This window comes from Erythrolamprus reginae, chromosome 4 (assembly GCF_031021105.1).
Source record: "Erythrolamprus reginae isolate rEryReg1 chromosome 4, rEryReg1.hap1, whole genome shotgun sequence".
Taxonomy (NCBI): domain Eukaryota; kingdom Metazoa; phylum Chordata; class Lepidosauria; order Squamata; family Dipsadidae; genus Erythrolamprus; species Erythrolamprus reginae.
Genome location: NC_091953.1, coordinates 6159522 through 6172967, shown reverse-complemented (window position 1 = coordinate 6172967; position 13446 = coordinate 6159522).

The following is a 13446-nucleotide window of genomic DNA, read 5'->3' as shown; positions in this document are numbered from 1 at the left end:
CTGATTATCATCAAGGAAGTGCAATTAAATCGAGGCCGTTGGGCAATGGTGGCTGAGCTAACAAAGTAGCCTTTATCTAAATTCACGTTCCTACAGAAAACTTCCTTCAAGGACTTTCTGGAATTCTGTCGGGAATCTAACATAGGCCACTGTATTGGAACGCACCAGGTTCTATGTCTTATATCCAGAGGTGTCAAACTCAAGGCCTGGGGCTGGATGTGGCCTGTGGGGTGCTTAGATCTGGCCACCCTGGAAAGGAAAAGAAAGGAAAGGGGAATGAAGGAATGAAAGGAAAGGAGAAGGAGAAGGAAAGGAGGAGAATGAAAAGGAGAAGGAGAAGGAAAGGAAAGAGGAAGGAAAGGGAAAGGAAAGGGAGAAGGAAAGGAGAAGGAAAAGTAAAGGAAAGAGGAAGGAAAGGGAGAAGGAAAGGAGAAGGAAAGGAAAGGGAGCAGGAAAGGAAAGAGGAAGGAGAGGGAGAAGGAAAGGAAAGAGGAAGGAAAGGGAGAAGGAAAGGAAAGAGGGAGGAAGGGAGAAGGAAAGGAAAGGAGGAGAAGGAAAAGGAGAAGGAAAGGAAAGAGGAACGAAAGGAAAAGGAAATGGAGAAGAAAATGAGAAGGAGAAGGAAAAGGAAAGGGAGAAGGAGAAGGAAAGGAAAGGAGAAGGAAAGGAAAGAGGAAGGAAAGGGAAAGGGAAGGGAAGGGAAGGAAAGGGGGAAGGAAAAGAGAAGGAAAAGGAAAGGGAGAAGGAGAAGGAAAGGGGAAGGGAACAGAAGGAAAGGAAAAGGAAAGAAAAGAGGAAGGAAAGGAGAAGGAGAAGCGAAGGGAAAGGCAAAGGGAAAAGGGAAAGATAATAAAGATTATTAGAAAATTGACTTCCGGTTTGCCCATTATGCTGTTTTTCGCACTCCAGAGCCTTCAGGGAAGTTTCCTGAAGCCCCAGACTGCGAAAAACAGCCAAATGGGCAAAACAGAAGTGTTGAAAACGCTCTTCCAGTTTGCCCATTTGGCAGTTTTTTCACCGCCCCAGGCTTCATTGAAGCCTGTGCGCATGTGTGAGGATGGAGGGAGGGGGGATTGTCCACATCTGCAGGAGCAGCAAGGGGAATGCACATGTGGGAGGGGGAAGGGCAGCGGTGTGGGCACCTGTGCTTGTGCGAGCACAATCACACACCCCTTTTTGGCAAGCGAACCAAAAATGGTACGCCATCACTGGAATAGGATGTCTGGGCTGGGTTTTTTAGGGGTACTTTTTGGGGCTTATTTTGGAATGAAAAGAAATTAGGGCAGTGATGGCAAACCTATGGCACCGGTGCCACAGGCGGCACGCGGAGCCATATCTGTTGGCACGCGAGCTGTTGCCCTAGCTCAGCTCCAACTTGCATCTGTGTGCTAGCCAACTGATTTTTGGCTTGCACAGAGGCTCTGGGAGGGTGTTTTTGGCTTCCAGAGAGCCTCCAGGGGGATGTGGGAGGGCGTTTTTACCCTCTCCCAGCTCCAGGGAAGCCTTTGGAGCCTGGGGAAAGGGAAACACGAGCCTACTGGGCCCACCAGAAGGTGAAGAACAGGCCATTTCCAACTTCCAGAGGTCCTCCAGGGAATAATAATAATAATAATAATAATAATAATAATAATAATAATAAAAACATCACGCAGTCCTAGGTGCTTGGGAAGCGCCCGACTGGTGATGAAATATGAAATCCAGCATAGTGATCTCGTTTGCTGTGTTGTATTGAAATAATAATAATAATAATAATAATAATAATAATAATAATAATAATATAATATTAGATTTGTATGCCGCCCCTCTCCAAAGACTCGGGGCGGCTCACAACACAATACACAATGTACAAATCCAATATTAAAAAACAGATTAAAACCCTTGTCATAAAAATTAATCACACAACCCAAACAAACCATACATAAATCATAGTAGCTACGGAGAATATCAACTTCCCCAAGCCTGGCGCCATCGGTGGGTTTTCAGGAGTTTGCAAAAGGCAAGGAGGGTGGGGACAGTTCTAATCTCCGGGGGGAGTTGATTCCAGAGGGCCAGGGCCACCACAGAGAAGGCTCTTACCCTGGGTCCCGCCAGACGGCATTGCTTAGTCGACGGGACCCCGAGAAGGCCAATTCTGTGGGACCAAACCGGTCGCTGGGATTCATGCGGGAGAAGGCGGTCCCGGAGGTATTCTGGGGGAAGCTGTTTTTGGCTTCCCCAGGCATTGAATTATGAGTGTGGGCACTCGCGCATGTACGATAGCACATGTGCATGTTCTTTTGGCACTCGAGGGAAAAAAGGTTCGCCATCGCTGAATTATGGAATTTCTTTTTGCATTGGGGAAAAAATCAGAATGGCTTTCAAACCCACTTTCTCTAACTACCTTCTTCCTCAAAAAAAAAAAAGACACATCTTCTGGCCTCTTTTATTGAGTGAGTTGATTGAAAAGTGGTTAGGCTTGTGCTAAAAGCATTCGCCTGGCCTTTCTTTTCAAAGCTGTATTATGTGTGATTGCAATATGAAATTTGGAGGTTTTTTTCCCCTCTCTCTCACTGGCTAGATATTAAAGCTAAGGAGTTGATTGTTCATTTGTTTTTGCTGTCAAAAACAGGAATTTTTAATGCAAGGTGGTTTCTTTTCCCCAAATTGTATTGATTTTTTTTATTAATTACATTTCTTAGTGCTTCATAAACAAATCCTTGTTGCCTAGGTAATTAATTTGCTTAACAATTCTGATTATATACTGAATTTCCACCCCCTTTTTTTTCAACCACCGGTGAAATAAATGCCACCTTTGCTAGTATTCTGTGCGTCTTCTTTTTGCTGAATTTTCAATGTCAATCTATCTATTTCTGCACCGTCTAGTATCTTCTTAATTATCTCTTCATCACGCAGTACTGCTTCCTTTTTCCAACATTACTGCAAATGTAATCCTTGCTGCTGTTAACAGATGTAATATTAAATACATACTTTCCTTATCTCGTTTTTTCTGATATTATACCTAATAAAAACAGTTCAGGTTAAACTTAAAACCAGACAAGAACTGGAATTATTAAACCATAAAATGGACTGGTGGACATATGCACAAATAGAATCTAGATTTAAGAAAGACAGTCAAACCCCCAGTATTGAAAAGTCTATGAAAGCACTAGACAAGATTTTAACAGGGAATGAAAATAAACAGATAACTAGAATATACCAAATACTTCTTGAACATGAAAGAAGAAAAGAGACAACTAAAAAAACTATGATAGCATGGGGAAAAAAACCTGCAACACGAGATACACATTATAAACTTTTTTACAGATGGTATATCCCACCTGTAAGGTTAGTAAAGATTTACCCAACACTACCAGACACATGTTGGAAGTGTAAAAATGAAAGAGGTACTTTTTTTCACATGTGGTGGTCATGTCCTAAAATACAAAAAATCTGGAAAACAACTTATACCTGGCTCTCAGAGATTACAAAAGAGGAAATAGAATTTACCCCGGAAGCTATGCTATTAGGAATCTGGAGAAGGCACTACTCAAAACAAAACAAACACTGCTTCTTACGACACATATAAACACTGCAACAAGAATTGCGATAGCACACCTTTGGAAGAGCGACCAGACCCCAACGGAAAACTTAATTATAGATAAAATATATACATGTGTGGAGATGGACGAAATTACTAATTCAATCAAGGGAAACAAAATCATGGAATTAAAACGAACATGGCAAAAATGGCATGAATGGGTTCAAAAGAGAATATAGAAATAATATACTATGAAGCAACAGTACAATTGAAAAAACTACAGTTACCTTGTAAATAGTTTCATTTATCACTTAGTGAATGTAATAAATATTAGAAAATAAATGTATAAAGTTTAATATATACAATGGAATGTAACAGGTAAAAAAGAATCTACTATAAGAACGTTAACAGAGAAGGTTTATAATCTGTAAAACGGAATAAATTGTGAGTTGAATTATATGTGAAAACTTAATAAAGAAATTTTGCAAAAAAAAGAAGAAGTTCAGGTTAAAAATCTATGCTTTCCTATTATCCTTTCTAACCTATCTGTGGAACTTTGCCCAAAAGTTTTTTGGTTTTAACACAAGTCCAACAGAAATGATAAAATGTGACCATTTTTTAAAATTACAATCCTAACATTTGTTAGACACATTTTTAAACATTTTAACTAACCTAGCAGGTGGTGAATGCCATTTATAAAACATTTCAAATAGATTTTCTTTATAAGAAGTTGCCATTGTTAATCTGTTTCCTTTCCCAGAAATTTTGCCATTTCTCTAATTCTGTGTTATAACCAACGTCCCCACCCCCACATTATACTGTTATGTCTTTTATTTATTCATCCTCCTTTTTAAAAAATTAAACAAAAAAGTTATATACTATCTTAATTACTTTTTCATCCGAATTCAACAGCGTCTTATCAAAAGGAGTTTGTCCCTTATTAAAAACATACTTTTTTTCATATCTAAAGGGTGTCTCAAAAAATGTATGCACATTTTTAAATAAATATAAACTTGGTGTTTATCTTCAGACTCTGACGCTGTTCTAGGCACAGCTACATTTCTCACCAATTCTCCAAAAGACCCACTCTTCAAAACCAGTGATGGCAAATATTTTTTTCCTTGGGTGCTGAAAGAGCGTGGGTGAATGCTATTGCACATGCTAGAGTGCCCACACCCATAATTCAATGCCTGGGGAGGGCAAAAACATATTCCCTCATGTTGTGGTTAGCTCTGGCCCTGCTCCTGCCCCAAGGACTGTGGATGTGGGGGAGACATCCACATGCTGCAGGCCTGTTTTGCCCCCGGTGGAATCTGCTGATGAAGGCTCCTCTGACCAAGAAGACATGAGTGACAGGGAGGAGGAGAGTGGGGCAGAGAGCTCAGAAGGAGATCAATTATCTAGCTCCTCCTTGGATTCAGAACAAGAGTTAATGATACAGCCACCCATGCGGAGAGCGATGCATAGGCACCAACAACTGAGAGATTATTATCAAAGGAAATGAGGCCACCTGTGGTTGGGTGGGGCTGGGGTCATTAGTGAGGCTGCTATAAAGAGCAGCCTGTGGGTTTGGCCATTGTGGAGGATTATCTGATCATTGTGTTTCGTGACTGCTTTATTGACTTTGACTTTTTGTGTGCTGATTTTCCCCCGCTTTGAAACTAAACCAGGGCAAAATGTGTTTCACTTTGTGAAAGAAGAAGGACTGTGAATTGCCTCACCGCTGCAAGCTAAGTATCACAGAACTGATAAGGGACTTGTACAAATTACCAGTTTGTTTGGAGACGAGTGTTCTTTGCTATACCAAAAGAGGGCTTAGTTTAAGTGAATTTTCATTATAAAGAACATTGTTTTGAATTTTCAAACGTGTGTGTGTGTCTGAAATTGTATCTGTGCATTTTTGGGAAGATTCTACCAGAGAGCTCGACAGAACACCTCAGCCCCTGGAGGCCCTCTAGAAGCTGGAAGTGGCCTGTTTCCCAACTTCTGGTGGGCCTAGTATGCTCATGTTTCACCCCCCCAGGCTCCGAATGCTTTCCTGGAGCCTGGGGAGGATAAAAATGCCGTCACGCACCCCTAGGGACTCTATGTAAGCCATAAATGCCCTCAAAGAGCCTCTGTCTGAGCCAAAAATCAGCTGGCTGGCACCACATGGACGTTGAACCTGAGCTAGGTCAACGGCTTGTGTGCCAGCAGACCTTCTACTGCACGAATCCCAGCGACCGATCAGGTCCCACAGAGTTGGCCTTCTCGTCAAAACAATGTCGTCCGGCGAGACCCAGGAGAAGAGCCTTTTCTGTGGTGGCCCCGGCCCTCTGGAATCAACTCCCCCCCCCAGAGATCAGGAGTGTCCCCACCCTCCTTGCCTTTCACAAATTACTGAAAACCCATCTATGCTGCCAGGCTTGGGGGACATAACTGATCCTTAGCTGTTTCATTTTATGTATGGTTTAATTGGATGGTATGGCTGTTTTATAATGGGTTTTTATAATTGTTTTTAATATTAGATTTGTGCTTTGTATTTTGTTGTGAGCTGCTCTGAGTCTTTGGAGAGGGGCGGCATTAAAAAAAAAGTCTAATAAATTATTATTATTATTATTATTATTATTATTATTATTATTATGTCAATACATCACAGCAAATGAGATCACTATGCTGGATTTCGTATTTCATCACCAGTCGGGCGCTTCCCAAGCACCTAGGACTGCGTGATGTAGCGGCGAATTATGTTTGCCGATCCCAGTAAAGCGGCCTTTTGCAATTGACAGATGGACATTTTGTCAATTCCGATGGTTTTCAAATGTCCACTGAGATCCTTTGGCACTGCGCCCAGAGTGCCAAGTACCACTGGGACCACTTTCACTGGCTTATGCCAGAGTCGTTGCAGCTCGATTTTTAGATCTTCGTATTTCACTCATTTCTCTAGCTGCTTCTCCTCAAGAGAAATTAGTGATTATTATTATTATTATTATTATTATTATTATTATTATTATTATTATTATTATTAGCTGAATACCACTGTAATTATTGCATAGAAATACATTCCCACTATGAATCCCAAGCCCTTCGCTGGCTGCATCTCCATAGCTCTCTCGAGCTGGACGAGGTTCATCGTCAAGCATCCTTTGAAGATGATTTCTGAGCCAGCTCGCTCATGCTACCCAACCCCTACTTAACTGGCTTGTTAATCAGCGTGTCAGAGATACTTGGCCAAAAGGCTTTAATAAAGTCACGGTGTCTCTTCCCTCTTCAAAATATTTCCATAAATATTGCAGTGAGCAAAACAACCCTCATGCCCTCCCCCAAATTGTCTCTCTTTTTGTGCAGAAGAAAAAACAGGAGGCAAGCTGTTCCGCTGATTAATCTTTCTCACCGTCAGGAAATTCCTCCTTATTTCTAGGTTGGATCCTTCTCTGATGAGCTTCCACCCATTGCTTCTTGTCCTGCCCTCGGGGGCTTTGGAGAATAAATCACTCACTTCTCTGCAACAGTCCTTCAAGTAAAGTGGTACCTCTACCTTCGAATGCCTCTACTTACGAACCTTTCTAGATAAGAACCGGGTGTTCAAGATTTTTTTGCCTCTTCTCAAGAAACATTTTCCACTTACAAACCCGAGCCTCCGAAACTGTAACTGGAAAAGGCAGGGAGAAGCCTCCGTGGGGCCTCTCTAGGAATCTCCTGGGAGGAAACAGGGCCAGAAAAGGCGGGGAGAAGCCTCCATGGGGCTTCTCTAGGAATCTCCTGGGAGGAAACAGGGCCGGAAAAGGCAGGGAGAAGCCTCCGTGGGGCCTCTCTAGGAATCTCTTGGGAGGAAACAGGGACAGAAAAGGCAGGGAGAAGCCACCGGGAGGCCTCTTAGGAATCTCCTGGGAGGAAACAGGGCCGGAAAAGGTGGAGAGAAGCCTCTGTGGGGCCTCTGTAGAAATCTCCTGGGAGGAAATAGGGCCGGAAAAGGCGGGGAGAAGCCTCTGTGGGGCCTCTCTAGGAATCTCTTGGGAGGAAACAGGGACAGAAAAGGCAGGGAGAAGCCACCGTGAGGCCTCTTAGGAATCTCCTGGGAGGAAACAGGGACAGAAAAGGTGTGGAGAAGCCTCCGTGGGGCCTCTCTAAGAATCTCCTGGGAAGAAACAGGACCTCCACCCTCTCTGTGGTTTCCCCAATTGCACACCTTATTTGCTTTTACTTTGATTCCTATGGGAAAAATTGTTTCTTTTTACAAACTTTTCTACTTAAGAACCTGGTCACGGAACAAATTAAGTTCATAGTAGAGGTACCACTGTACTGGAAGATGTGAACTATGGTTAGATCAGTTTGGAGCTGACGTAGTTGTAAATTGTCTAATCACAGTAGTCTGGCAGAGTAAGATATTTTGGTGCGGGAGGAGGAGCGAAGGACTCTTCTTGTGAAATATTTCTGGACTCTCTCAATTGTATTAATGTCTGATATGCAATGTGGGTTCCGTAGAGGTGAGCTGTATTCAAGAATTGGTCTGACAAATGTTTTGTAAGCTCTGGTTAGCAGATCAAGGTTACCATAGAAGAAGTTGTGTAAGATTAGATTGGCAACTCTTAATGCTTTTTTGGCGATGTTGTTAAACTGGGCTTTAGGACTTAGGGTTGTGTTTGACCTCGGTGGACCAGGGTGGATGTGACCATAGGAGGGAAGATTATGTTGGAATCTAAGCAGAGTTGGGCATCACATAATGTAAGAATTGGTTTGCCCAGCACCAAAAATGTGCTTGTGCACCTTCTGCGCATGTGAATGGCTTCAAAACCACAGCAATATAGGACATGATGGCGCCACTGGTTGGAACTACCAGTCCGTTCTTGGGTTACATATCTAGATGTTAATGACTAGAAACCTGATATTTTGAAGAAGCATGGCATACTTGCAGGACCTCCTCCTGACGCATGAGTCCCAGCGACCGGTTAGATCCCACAGAGTCGGCCTTCTCCAGGTCCCGTCAACTAGACAATGTCGTTTGGTGGGACCTAGGGGAAGAGCCTCCTCTGTGAGGGCCCCGGCCCTCTGGAATCAGCTCCCGCTAGAGATTCGTACTGCCCCCACCCTCCTCACTTTCCGCGTGAGTCTGAAGACTCATTTATGCCACCAGGCTTAGGACTACTAGACACTGCCCCCTGGCCGACCAATGTATTGTGAGTAAGTTGACTGAATGGGTATGAGAGTCTTTTAAGTTTGTTGCAAAAATCAAAACCAGAAGCACACAGAGATGATTGATTCAGCTGGATTCAATAACTTCTTTATAAACATTGTGTGTGTGTGTGTGTGTGTGTGTGTGTGTCTCACATGTTTTTGCTGAATTTGAAAATTAAGGGAGACTAGAATAGATCTATTTCGGCCTTATTTTGGCCTCATCAGCTAGCCATACCCTCACTGGGACTTGAACCTGCAACCTTTGCCTTGTAAGGCAGAGAATTAACCTCTAGGCTACAGTATCCAATCCCTTCAGCTCTGCACCAGGGAAGGGTTACATATTTTTGTGTCGAATCACCCTGGTGTATTGAAGGAACATCACAGCTCCTTATTTGCCTCTCAGCCTAACCCAGGGCCATTTCCAAGGCAGTTAATTTTATTGATAGTCGACAATTCTATCTGTATGTGTCACGGGTTTTTTTTTTTTGCTGAATTTGAAAATTAAGGGAGATTAGGATAGATCTATTTCAGCCTTATTTTGGCCTCATCAGCTAGCCATACCCACTGGGACATGAACCTGCAACCTTTGCCTTGTAAGGCAGAGAATTATCCTCTAGGCTACAGTATCCAATATATATATATTTACAATACCATTAGCAGATTATTTCTTCAAGCAGTCAGACAGTAGAGAACAGTTAGTTTCCTTTCTGCAGAGTGCATAGTGGAAGAGCACAGAGTGGACTGAGCCACGCCCAGCCTTAAGCTTAAGCTTTTTAGTTTTGATTCTCTGCACACACTCAGAAGTGGTTAGCTCCCATTGGCTGATTTAGCTGCTATGCCTGTTCATTGGCTGATCTTGTTACCATTGGCTCTCCCAATTCATGAATATCTTTAACAGAGACATAAAACTGAATTTAAATACTGCAGTGGCAGGATGGTTCATTAGAAAGACTTGGCATCTTTTAAAATGCTGGATAACTTTATTAAAACCTAAAAGCTTTCGGTTGCCGTTTTTTTTAAAAAAAAAAAACATATAAAATCCAAATAAATTGCATGTCATTAATTACTACTTTCTACATTTCCATCTGAAACGACCTTCAAATAATTTTAATAGATGGTTGCCACTTGTGCAATTTAAAGAGAACCTGATTTGGAGGTCTGTTTGTGGAAAGCATTGGATTGTAAGGAAATTCGTTTTGGCACAGAGCCTCTGATCTAAGCAACTTCATTTTATCAGAATATTTTATTCTGTTGGGTTGTGTTTTGTTTAGTTTTTTAATTATCAGGGAGATGCTGATGAGATTTTGAGATTCTTCTCTCTCCAGCAAAATCAATTAACCTCGCAAAACGATTGCATGTTGTGTTCTCATTACTTCACTTGACAGAGAGCGTACAAAATGATCCATGACAAAATAGCCCAGGCCTGTCATGACCAATTCTGACCTCAGAAGAGTCTAATATAATATATTTTAGGTGTTCCAGAATGCTATAGGCAAGCTTCTGAGAATACTTTCTCATCCATTTTAAAATGTACAATCATAAATTTCTATAAACTCTGGATAGTGAATAAATAAACATACCTCCTGTTGTTAACCATTCCTTTTGAGTTCCTTCTCACCTTAGTTTTCCAATACAGTAGAACCCCGACTTACGAGACTAATTGGTTCCGGAAGGAGGCTCGTAAGTCGGAACGCTCGTATGACGAAACATTGTTTCCCATAGGAAACAATGTAAAGTCAATTAATCCGTGCAACAACAAAAAAACCTGCTGCCGCCGAACGCGGAAGTTAGCGTTCGGCTTCAGGAGACAGCTGCGAAGCGGCGTGCATGTTTTAAAATGTGGCAGCCAGCCTGGGGGGCTCGGGGGCTTCCCCCCGAGCCCCCCAGGCCGGCTGTGACGTTTTAAAACACGCGCGCCGCTTCGCAGCTGTCTCCTGAAGCCGAACGTTAACTTCCGCATTCGGCTTCAGGAGACAGCTGCGAAGCGGCGCGGGTGTTTTAAAACGTCGCAGCCGGCCTGGGGGGCTTGCCAGCACCCCCCCGAGCCCCCCAGGCTGGCTGCAACCTTTTAAAACACGCGGGATACGAGCGCCAAGGAGCTGTCTCCTGAAGCCGAACGCGGAAGTTAGCGTTCGGCTTCAGGAGACAGCTCCTTGGCGCTCGTATCCCGAATGTGAGCTCGGGAGGTGAACAAAAATGTCGCTCCCCTCCCAGCTCTTATCTCGAGTAGCTCGTAAGTAGAGCTGCTCGTATGTCGAGGTTCCACTGTACAGTGATAACTCGTCTTACAAACACCTCATCATACAAACTTTTTGAGATACAAACCCGGGGTTTAAGATTTTTTTGCCTCTTCTTACAAACTATTTTCACATTACAAACCCACTGCCGCCACTGGGATGTCCTGCCTCCGGACTTTCATTGCCAGCGAAGCACCCATTTTTGCACTGCTGGGATTCCCCTGAGGCTCCCCTCCATGGGAAACCCCACCTCCGGACTTCTGTGTTTTTGCGATGCTGCAGAGGAATCCCAACAGGGGAATCCCTAGCATCGCAAAAACGAATGCTTCACTGACAATGGAAGTCCGGGGGTGGGGTTTCCCAGTGAGGGGAGCCTCAGTGAAATCACAGCATCACAAAAACACAGAGGTCCGGAGGTGGGGTTTCGAGGACTTCGGTGTTTTTGTGAAGCACTTGCTTTTGCGATGCTGGGATTCCCCTGCAGCATCGCAAAATCACAGAAGTCCGGAGGTGGGGTTTCCCATGGAGGGAAGCCCCAGGGGAATCCCAGCAGTACAAAAACAGGTGCTTCAGCTGGCAAAAGGAGTAAATTTTGGGCTTGCATGCATTAATTGCTTTTCCATTGATTCCTATGGGAAATATTGTTTCATCTTACAAACTTTTCACCTTAAGAACCTCATCCCGGAACCAATTAAGTTTGCAAGACAAGGTATCATTGTAATTGAAGGGCTGTTAGAAAGAAAAAGGAGATCAACCTACAGGGTGCGTTCCAAAAGTAATGCAATTGAATTTGCTGTGCCGCTCCTATTGGTTGTAGTGGACTGAAGCACTTGGAATAGATGGGGGGGATGCTAAGTTTTGCCATGAAACCAGTCTCAGTGCTCTCCAAGCTGTGGAAGTGGCAGGATGTCAGTTATTGTAAACCTCTGCACGCCGATCGTGTCACGAAAAAAACTTTGAACTTTTTAAAGTTTTGCAACGTATAGAAATTGAACCTGATTATTTGGACAACGTCATCACTGGTGGTGAAACCTGGGTTTTTGAATACGACCCAGAAACAAAACACCAAAGCTCTGAGTGGCACACCGACCAGTCCCCCAAGCCCAAAAAGGCAAGAATGAGCAAATCAAAAGTGAAAACAATGCTCATTGTCTTTTTCGACAGTAAAGGAGTGGTCCATAAGGATCTTTTCCTCAAGGACAGACAGTTAACCCTGCCTACTACATAGATGTGCTGGAAAGACTCTGAAAAAGGGTCATCAGGACGAGGAAAGACATCTCCGCTACCTGGCAACTCCATCACAACAACATGCCTTGCCACAACGCGCTACGAGTCCGCGAGTTCCTGGCCAAACACCAGGTGCCAACGCTGCCCCCCCTATAGTCCTGACGTTGCCCCAGCAGACTTCTTTTTGTTCCCTCGGATTAAGGCAGCCCTGAAAGGAACCTGTTTTTCATCCATAGAAGAGATCCAATCAGCCATGATGAAGACCTTGCAAGAGGTCCCTAAAGATGCCTTCCAGTGCACGTACCGGTCATGGCAGAGTCGCTGGAAAGAATGTGTAGAGGCCCAAGGACAGTACTTTGAAGAATTTTAAATGTTTGTAACAATGCTGCTACCCTTCAAAAAGACCTTGACCACGTAGCAGAATGGTCTAAAACCTGGCAACTTCAAATCTCCACCACTAAATGCTCTGTCTTACAAATTGGTAAAAAGAATCAGAATACTAAATATAAACTTGGAGGAATTGAACTTATTGATAACCCTCAATCTGTCAAAGACCTTGGTGTACTCATATCCAATGACCTAGAGCCCTCTGCAACAACATTGCCATAAAGGCTTTAAGAGTTGTTAACCTAATCCTTCGCAGCTTCTTCTCTGATAATTTTGAACTGCTAACAAGAGCTTACAAAACATTTGTCAGACCAATCCTAGAATACAGCTCGCCACTTTGCATATCTGACATCAACACAATTGAGAGAGTCCAGAAATATTTCACAAGAAGAGTCCTTCATTCTTCTTCTCACAACAAAATACGTTACTCTGCCAGACTTGAAATTCTTGGTTTAGACAACTTACAACTCCGTCGTCTCCATTCCGACTTAATTATAGTTCATAAAATCATATACCAAAATGTCCTACCTGTTAACGACTACTTCACCTTCAACCGCAACAACACACGAGCACAAAATCGATTTAAACTAAATGTCAACCGCTGCAAACTTGACTGCAGAAAATACGACTTCAGCAACAGAGTAATCAACGCCTGGAATGCACTACCTGACTCTGTGGGTTCTACTCCTAACCCCAAATCCTTTAATCTTAGATTATCTACAATTGACCCTTCCCCTTTTCTAAGAGGTCTGTAAGGGACGTGCATAAGTGAACCATTGTGCCTACCGTCCCTGTCCTATTGTCTTTATTTATTTATTTATTTATTATTTATTATTTAGATTTGTATGCCGCCCCTCTCCGCAGACTTCTCTTGTTACTTTTTATCATGACTTATCTAATGTTTTATTTGTACAAATTATCACC